This window comes from Lycorma delicatula, chromosome 2 (genome assembly GCF_047948215.1).
Source record: "Lycorma delicatula isolate Av1 chromosome 2, ASM4794821v1, whole genome shotgun sequence".
Lineage (NCBI taxonomy): Eukaryota > Metazoa > Arthropoda > Insecta > Hemiptera > Fulgoridae > Lycorma > Lycorma delicatula.
Window position 1 is genome coordinate 55,108,380 of NC_134456.1, and position 9,047 is coordinate 55,117,426.

Below are 9,047 nucleotides of genomic sequence, written 5' to 3' on the forward strand. Positions count from 1 at the left end.
AACAAATCAGAAAATACAAACCAGTGGAATCATAGAATGAACTAAAGAAATATCTTTGTTTTCTAGTGACTTCATATATCTTACAATTCTTGTTTCAGAATGATAAGTGTTAAAAATAGGATGAGTCATAAACTGTGACATTCTTTTGAATTCTGTCTTCAAAATACTGTTGCTTAATATATCACTGTTTTCAGCAATCTAAAAACAGAAAATTAATAATTATTACTAAACTTTATAAAATAAAACATAAATACAAGGTTTGTTCAAAATCTGTCTGACCATTGACCAAGTGGCTATAAATCTTTGTTTCCTACAAAATAGCCTCTTATCATAATACTGAAAATATTTTTTGTACATCTCTTTTGATATTTCTACAAGTTGTGCTATCACATTCATCATTATATCTCCCAGCTGTGACATCAGAACACTTTCAGAAGCATTTGAAGTTACCAGAAATTACAAGGAGCCATATCTGGTGAGTAGTGATTTCAAAAAAATGTCTTAGGTTCTAGTGAACTGAGGATTTCTGTATTTGACTATACAGAATAAATACTTTCTGTATTTGAAGTTCTGGATTACATGTGACAAATAGGCGTGTGTGTTATGATGCAACTGACATTTATGTAATTTCCATAGATCCAATCTTTTGCACCAAACTGCATGACAAAGGTAATGGAGATCTTTAGAGAGTTCTGTTTCTTGATAGTTTAGAATTCTGGGGCATACTTGGGTTGCACAACTCTGAGGAAATTAAAAAAAAAACAGTCAACTTCATTTTCACTTGTCTTGCTTTCTTTGGCCTTGGAAATGATGGTGATTTATTTAGGCATTAAAAAGATCAGTAACAGCTAAAAAATTACACTCAAAATCCTACACAACATCTGTTAAGCATAAAAAAGCATCAATTTTTTTCTACAAGTTCAATTTAGTAGAGTCAGTGAAACTTAAATTTAATAAAGTCAGTGAAACACATTTAGTGAATGTGGAAAAATTGTTTGTTGTATGTGGAGACATAGATAAAAATTTCAAGGTATTTTATGAAACTCATACTTTTTTTATTTGTCATAATTTTTTTTTTTTGATTGACAAAGATAATAAAACTAATGATAGAAATAATAAAATTAGATATCTTTCAACCTCCCTTATTTTCAGAATATATTCTACTAAAAAATGAACTTGGTTAAAATAATAGTATGGAAAAATAAGTAAAATTTTGCAAAATTTCTACATCAGTAATAAATATTTTATGACAAATAAGCTCAAATTCCAAGAAATTTCCAGAACTTAAAGATTTTTCAAATTCCAGGTTTTCCAGTGTGCATGGAAATCCTGATAACTGTCAACTGAGCTTTCATTTCTGGGTTATATCCATATACCCAAGATTCATCGACAACATGGTCTTAAGAGATTTAGGATCACATTGGTATACTACTATGCAACATCAAAACAAATCTTTTTCTGCTCAAGTAAAGCAACTTTGGCACAAATTTCATGGTCTGTGTCTACAAGCTCAATTCATCCTTTAAAATCAGGTGAACTCATCACTAATCCCAATGTCCTTTGTAATTTCTTAGTCAGCAGATGATTTTCCATGTCAAATTGCATATATTGTTAATGATATTTGGAGTTCGACTTGTTAATATCCTATTGGTGTGTTGTTCACTCTCAACTGAAGTGTCACTATTTTGAAAATTATTATTCCATTCTGTAATATTTATTACCCCTGTAGCTTCACTCCCAAAAGTCTGCTTAATCTTCTTAATCGTTTTTCTTTGTGTTTCACTAAGCTTTTGGCAGAACTTGATATAATAATGTTTAGTGTATATCATCATTATGCACAAAATAAAATTGCAACAAGCCCTGCAAAACTCATGCATGCAATAGCTGCTGAATAACAAATGACATCCTCTATGCAATTACAAAAAATACACGTGGAACATAGTCCTGCACTTTTACCAAACTTTACTGATCACATTCAAGTAATTTTCAAGAAAAAGATAGGTATGATACTTTTTGAACAGATTTCACCAAAACACACACACACACACACACACACACACACCATATACAAAGAGTTTGGTTTCAAATTGAAACTGTTTATTGTATTTAGCATGTATCTAATCTTTGATCTGACTTGTCTTAAAGAACGAGGCATTTTACCAAAATGATCTGATATTCAGAAAAAACTTCAGGTATCAAGAAATAAAAGGAAAATTCTTTTTACATACAAGATAAAAAAACATCCTTTACTAAGCACATAGAGTATGGCATAATAACTATATCTTTGTAAAAAAAAAAACAAATGGAAATTAGAAAAATGTTGTTTAATATGAATGATTGGTGTAATTCCAGGGCAGCTCTACTCAGTTACAGATGTGTTTCTTTAATTACACTGAACCTTTATAGAAAGAAATCTTTAGTTTTTCTTATAGCCTATATTGTTGGTAAATATGTTCCTTTATATACCTGATTTTCTAGGCAGTACACTATACTATTCAAATCATTCATAACATTATGTAATATTTACGAGATGAATTTTAAAATAGTTTATTTAACTGCAATTAAATTTTTTTTTTATTAATTTCACCTAGTTTATAATTTTATTTGATAATTAGAAATGAAACTGTTTATCTTACTTCTTGTTTATGGTTATATGTTTAATATAACCAGACTTTGTGTTTTAAAGATTCTTCTCTGTTACACCTAATAAATTATTTTCAAAGATATTTTTAACTTTTTAGAATACTTTGTATAGTTTTATTTACACGCTATTTAATATAAACAATTCCTACAATTAAATAAAAAATATGTTACAAAAGGATTTTGATGTTTACTTAATAGCACATATTTGTCAGATCATGTGGCTCCACAAAATAGGAGTGTATCACATTTGGTTAAAGACAGGGATCAGTAAGTTCTTGTTTATTATATGTTCTTATTATATAATGTTTAAAATTACAACAATCAGTTTTTACTTTTTTGTAACCAATTTCTTCTATGGATTTCACTACATTTTTAAGAAACCTAATTAAAGTAATTTGCATATTTTATTAATTTTGAATATTTCAACCTTTTATGTTAAAAAATCAAGTCTTTTAAAAATTTCCTATTCTAATTTCTTTAGAGCATATTAAAATTTTAAAAATGTACTTTCATAATGAATGTCCCCTTATTTCTCTAAAATAACACTAATGAATAATAAAATAAATTTTCTAAAAAAAGGTTTTCTTAAAAATTATAAGATTCTAATCCCTACAAGAATTAGGTTAATTGTATATAATTTTTCTGGTGATTTGAAAAAATTTCAGACATAAGTTATATCAATAATCAGTTTATTTTCCTGTTAACAAATAAAAATAAATAAAATCTTACATTTTTTTGTGGCCCAGGCATGAAGAGGAAATAGTGCTTTGGTGAGGAATGGATTCTTTTTAGAAGGTTCCAAATACTGAAAAATTTTTAAATATTTATTACAATTCCTAGTGTTCAGTCATGAAAAAAATTATTTAGATAGGTGTTAAATAACTAAATTTTGGGTTAGGTAACAATCTACAAATCTTACAATCTTACAATCTCTCTTTCTATATAAAAGAAACAAAAAATTGGAACACCTATTTAAAAATACAACCCTACAAAGATTTAACAAGTAAAACATAACATTATCTATACAATGTCTGAACATTATTTATGTTTCATAAAACACGATTTTGAATGCTTTTGAATAGATTATTATTTAATGGGTAGAGTACGGAATAGAGAGGATGATCAGAGTATACCAGAAGGAAAAAGCATTAATTGAAGGTAGAGCAAGGAAACAAAGAGGTAAATTGCTTGACATTTCTTGTAACAATATTTATTTATATCTTAAACAGTACTAACGTATGCACACACATCGTACACAAAATGACAATCGTATTTGCTATCTGATTTTGTGTAAATCCCCTTCACTTAAAATTCTCAACATATGCAGCCCCCTACTGCAAGATTTTTATTATAAAAGTAAAAAAAGAAACTATCATTCCTGAGAAGACAGTAAACTAACCAAATCAGGACCAATCGGTTGATTGTTCCTTGCCTGTTCCCTACCCTTTTGTTATCCTTATCCTTCTTACTTAGGAACTTAGGTAAGTATTACGGTCAGCTGCCCTGGTTCCATCTATGTACTATGCTACCACCTACAGATTGGTATCAGTAAGACCTTGCCTGAAGAATTAGTCAAGGACTCTTGTTTCCTATGAAGGGATTGCACAACAAGCCAAACTAATGGTAAAGCCAGCCCTCCTGGCTGGAAAGAAAGAAATATGGTCACTGACACAGTTTTAGAACTAAATTTGTCATTCATATTTACTTTAACATATTACTAGAGCAAGATGTACGGCTGAAAGTGTTAACTCATTAACAATTTCAGTGTGAACATAAGAATTATAGATTAATGCATTAAAAAATATTCATAAAATGTACTAAAATGTTTATGAAATTACATTAAAATTTACACTTTTTCAAAATAATAGTAAATGAATTCAAATATTGTTTATGTAGTTTAAAAATATATACTATACCTCTTCTAACGATGTTTCACATCCAAAGATCCAAAGCAAATCGCTTACATCATCATGCGATACAGTTTCATCAAGTGAAATACCAACCTAAAAAACACAGATAAAAAGTCATTTTAAGGAATATTAACTCAAAATAAAACAAAACTTTTATAGGATAAACTTTTTATTTAAAAAGTTATATAAACAATATATCAAAAAATATATTTTAAGATGATCAATATTATGGCAAAATTGATATAAAATTTGATTATTATTATTAATATTATGAACTGCTATGGTAGGAGACAAACACATTTAACCATTTATAATGTAAATACTCTTGATGGTTCAAACCAGTTCATGATATGTCATTCATCAACTTCTTCATTAACTCATTATTAACTTATTCCCACCATCTGCATTTAGCCATTAACCATCTGTATTTATAAACCTTACTGAAAACCACCAACACTATTTGAAAGGTATATTTTTACAGCTTTTACATCTTAATTACATAATGAGAAAACTGGTCTTCTGAGCAGATTAAACATATTGCTACAAGGCTTGTAGCAATGCGATTAGATCACTTTTAAATAAAAACTAATTTTTTTCTGTATTCTATCAAATTTATATCGATAGGAAAAAATAAATAAGTTATACGTACTTCATAACTATTAACAACTGAAATAAACATATCAAAAATCTCTCAAGATTACGCTGAGTCGGTTATAAAAAATTCCTTTCGACATGCTGAAAGGCGGAGGTATATTTCACCGGTGCTAAGTAAGAGATAAAAACGATTTCCACCTTAAAGTTAAGAAAAACTACAAATTTACTCAATATGACAATGGTTGCACGTGAAAAAGGTTTCACATGTTTAGCATATGACAAGCCCCCCTCGTCATCTTACAATTCCAGCAAAATTTTGGTCATCCCTTGTCATAAGGGTTGGTCATTGTTTCAGACAAATATTTTAAGTAATGTTTAGAGGACTGAAGACCACTTTCAACCGATTTGATACTGTATCTACTAAGGGAGGTATGATTTTTTTTTGTCTTCGAAACTCCATTCTTCCCACCCACTGGGCCAATGGTTGGTGATATCAAAAAACTTTACTTAGATAAGGTTTAGGCCCTTATCCAAAGAATAGTAGGAACTTTAAATTAGTTTGATATTTTACTTAATAAGAAAGTTACAGAGATATTTTGTTTTTTTGAAAAAGCTTCCCCCCATGGCTTGATTTTACCCATTTAGGAACTCGACCAAAATTTTGGGTCATTATACTTTGTGTCAATTTGAAAGTGACTGGCACAAGATTATGGCAGTTATCGTGTCCACAAGAAAGTGAAATATATATATATACAAATAATGACATTTTCTGGAAATAGAATCATGGTAGTCGTTACAACAAGTAGATGCTGGTTCGTTACAACCAGTAGATAAACTGGATGGAATTTTGTATTGCGTTCTGATCTTATTAGATTGTGTAAGTTTGAAAATTTTGACTACGGTTATCCTTGGGAGAATTGCTAAATTTTTGCATCCTTTCTTCCTCTGTTCTCTGAAGGCCTTGGCAGTATCTTTTGGTCTAGCAGGGATGCACCTGATGGGGCCTTAGTTTATGAAGGGGATAACACACTCTCTTTAAGTGAGTTGCAAAGAAATGCTGAGGCAGTCACCTTTCTTGTATACAGACTGAGATGAAGAAGAGAAACTGGATTTTATCAATGTTTCTTCTTCATCTTTTTCCATTAACTCTGGTTTCAGGAGATGAATTTCTTGCTTCTTAAGTCTCTTCTTTTTTTGTTTACCTGACTTACTGAGTTCAATGGTTGTAATTATTTACAACTGGTAACATTATAACCGCTTCCTCATCTGATCATTATTGCCCGCCCTTATCCCTTTTTTCTTTTCTGTTTAGTCTCCGGAATCACCACAAGGTATTACTTCAGAAGATGAATGAGGATGATATGTATGAATGTAAATGAAATGTAGTCTTGTACAATCTCAGATCAACCATTTCTGAGATGAAACCTAACTCCCAAAGAGTACCGATATCCAAAATCTAGTATTCAAAATCTCGGTATAAAAGTAATTGCCCCTATCCTTGACCTTTCTATATTTCACTACTTAAAATTATTACATTTTTATATGTGATATGGTTGATGATAGCAACACCTCTCAGTCTTAAAACACTTGTTTGTCTTTTTCATTATTTAAAATAAAACATTTTAATCTTCAAGTCCCAGCAATGCAGTTATGAATGAAATTTTCTTCTATTTCATAACGTTTGAGTATGTTAATAAGCAATTCTTTTCTGAAAATTAAGAATATCAAGTTTATTATTAATGTCGGTCGATTACTGGCAAATATTGGTTCTACGTTGATGTGGAAAGCTTTTATAATATTCATTATATCTTAGAATGAAATTGTACCCTGTTTGACTGATGTAGAAAATTGTGTGGTTTGAACAATTCAGTTTACATACTACAGAATAGTGAAATATTCCAGGTTGTTTCTTTTCTGTGTAAAATTGTTTATTTTGTCTGATCAATGTTTGAAAAGCCACACTGCATCCAGATTTTTTTAATTTATAAGCTATTTTCTCCGATTCTTTATGTTTTATATATATTAATATGATGTATTTTTTGTTTCACTTACCTTTTTTAGTATTTTTATTAATTTTGTATAAGACTATCGATGAGTGTGCTGTTACACAGAATGAGAATCTAGGTGTTAGACATTCTGTAGTGAAGAGTCCTTATGTGCTCTTTAGGGGACATGAGTAGATTATACTTAAGCAGATAGTTAATGAGGCTGATTACTTAAGATGTTGTGGATGAGCATGTTAATTATCTATTGTTCTTGGTGTATTCTGAAAGTATGTTTTTGTTTATTCTTTTGTTAGGTAAGGTCAAAATTATTTTTTATTATCTTTAAAGTTTAATTTGTGGCATTTTCTTAGTTAGTATTTTAATAGTAATTCACAATGCTTCGTGTTATCTTAGGGATCATTGACTTATATGTTTCAGGAAATTATTTTACGGCCATATTTGTTGTAAGAAGTTATTTTTGTTCTATACTTTGAAAAAAGATTTCTACTATAATGCTGCATTATATAGGTTTGTAATAAAAGAAAAATAACAAGTACTGATTAAAAAAATAAGAAAACCATGAACATTTAATACAGAGATAAATTGACTTACCAGCCTGGATTTTCAAAAATATTTCTCATTATAGTATGTGGGACGCAACAATTATGGTATCCCATACCAATATATGACCGCCATACTTGGTTAAGTTCTGCAATTTTTCTAATTTTTTTTATAAGTTCATATTCACCTGTAAATTTAAATATGAATAATAATTTTTTAATTAATCCCATAAAGTTAAGTACAAAGCACTTTATATCCATCCCCAATAAATGTTCTTTGTGCACCTCTCTAAATCGAATTAATCTGCAAATGAATTAATTCATTTGCAGATTAATTATTTTAAATATAATTAATTTTTAAGATATAAACCACCTATATGCATCCAATCCATCTCTGCTGATTGGTCAGAACCATTTCAAGGTCAGTTGTTTTCTAACAAGTATTTTATATATTTGAAAGTTGCACTTTATTAATTATTCTTTTACAATACTTTATAAACAATTATTTCAATTCATCGCGTAATATATATTTCACATTGCAAATGCCACAATACATAAGATATACAAATAGATAAAATAAATCACACATTTAAAACAATAATTAGTTCATCAGTACTAAGTGTCAATCAAGAAGTAATCTACAAAACTTTCCAACATCCTGATACTGCAATCAGGGTATTGCAGGAATTGCCCCTCTCTACAAAGAAAAGAATTAAACTAACTGTTTAAGCATTATGAACTTTTATTTGGGAGTTATTCAAGTATTACAAAGAGTCCTTAACTATAAGAAAAGACCAACAAACTGTTTTCAATTTGGATTAGGAATTTTCGATTTAATGTGCTGGGTAGAAAATAGTAATGGTCACCTCAAATTTACACGATCAAGGGTAAAATTTATGTTATTCTGTTTGTTAGATGACAACATATTCAAGGATAGTCGCATATAACAATATAATAACATTGATAGCCAGTTCTGTTCCCTATAATTAAATTATGCTACATAAATTCTGTGAGAATGGGAGTTCAAAGAATCAAAGGGATTCTGTAAACTTAAATTTAATAATATTAATTTTATTATTGATAAATTAAAAAGATAAATTTAAAAATTTTCAGGGATTTTCTATATTTACTTGAATTTTAAGACATTCTCAGGATACCCTACTTATCCTGGGAGGATGTAGGATTTTAGTGAGGCATTTCATTTATGTCACAAAATTTAAGACATTATTCAGATATGAACTGCAACCTGCTATATCTCAAGATATCCCCTCAACATTCTGTATATCTCAATTCACAGATTGCACTTGTGGAACAAGTTTTGAGTTCCAGAGACATTATGTGTTGCATCAACAGAA

At 29.2% G+C, this 9,047-nt stretch overlaps 1 pseudogene; it reads right to left on the reverse strand.

Annotated features, from left to right (window-relative positions):
* Positions 1–4,640, reverse strand: part of LOC142318814 (glycine dehydrogenase (decarboxylating), mitochondrial-like) — a 29,480-nt pseudogene extending 24,840 nt beyond the window's left edge.
* Between the last annotated feature and the right edge of the window lie 4,407 nt (positions 4,641–9,047).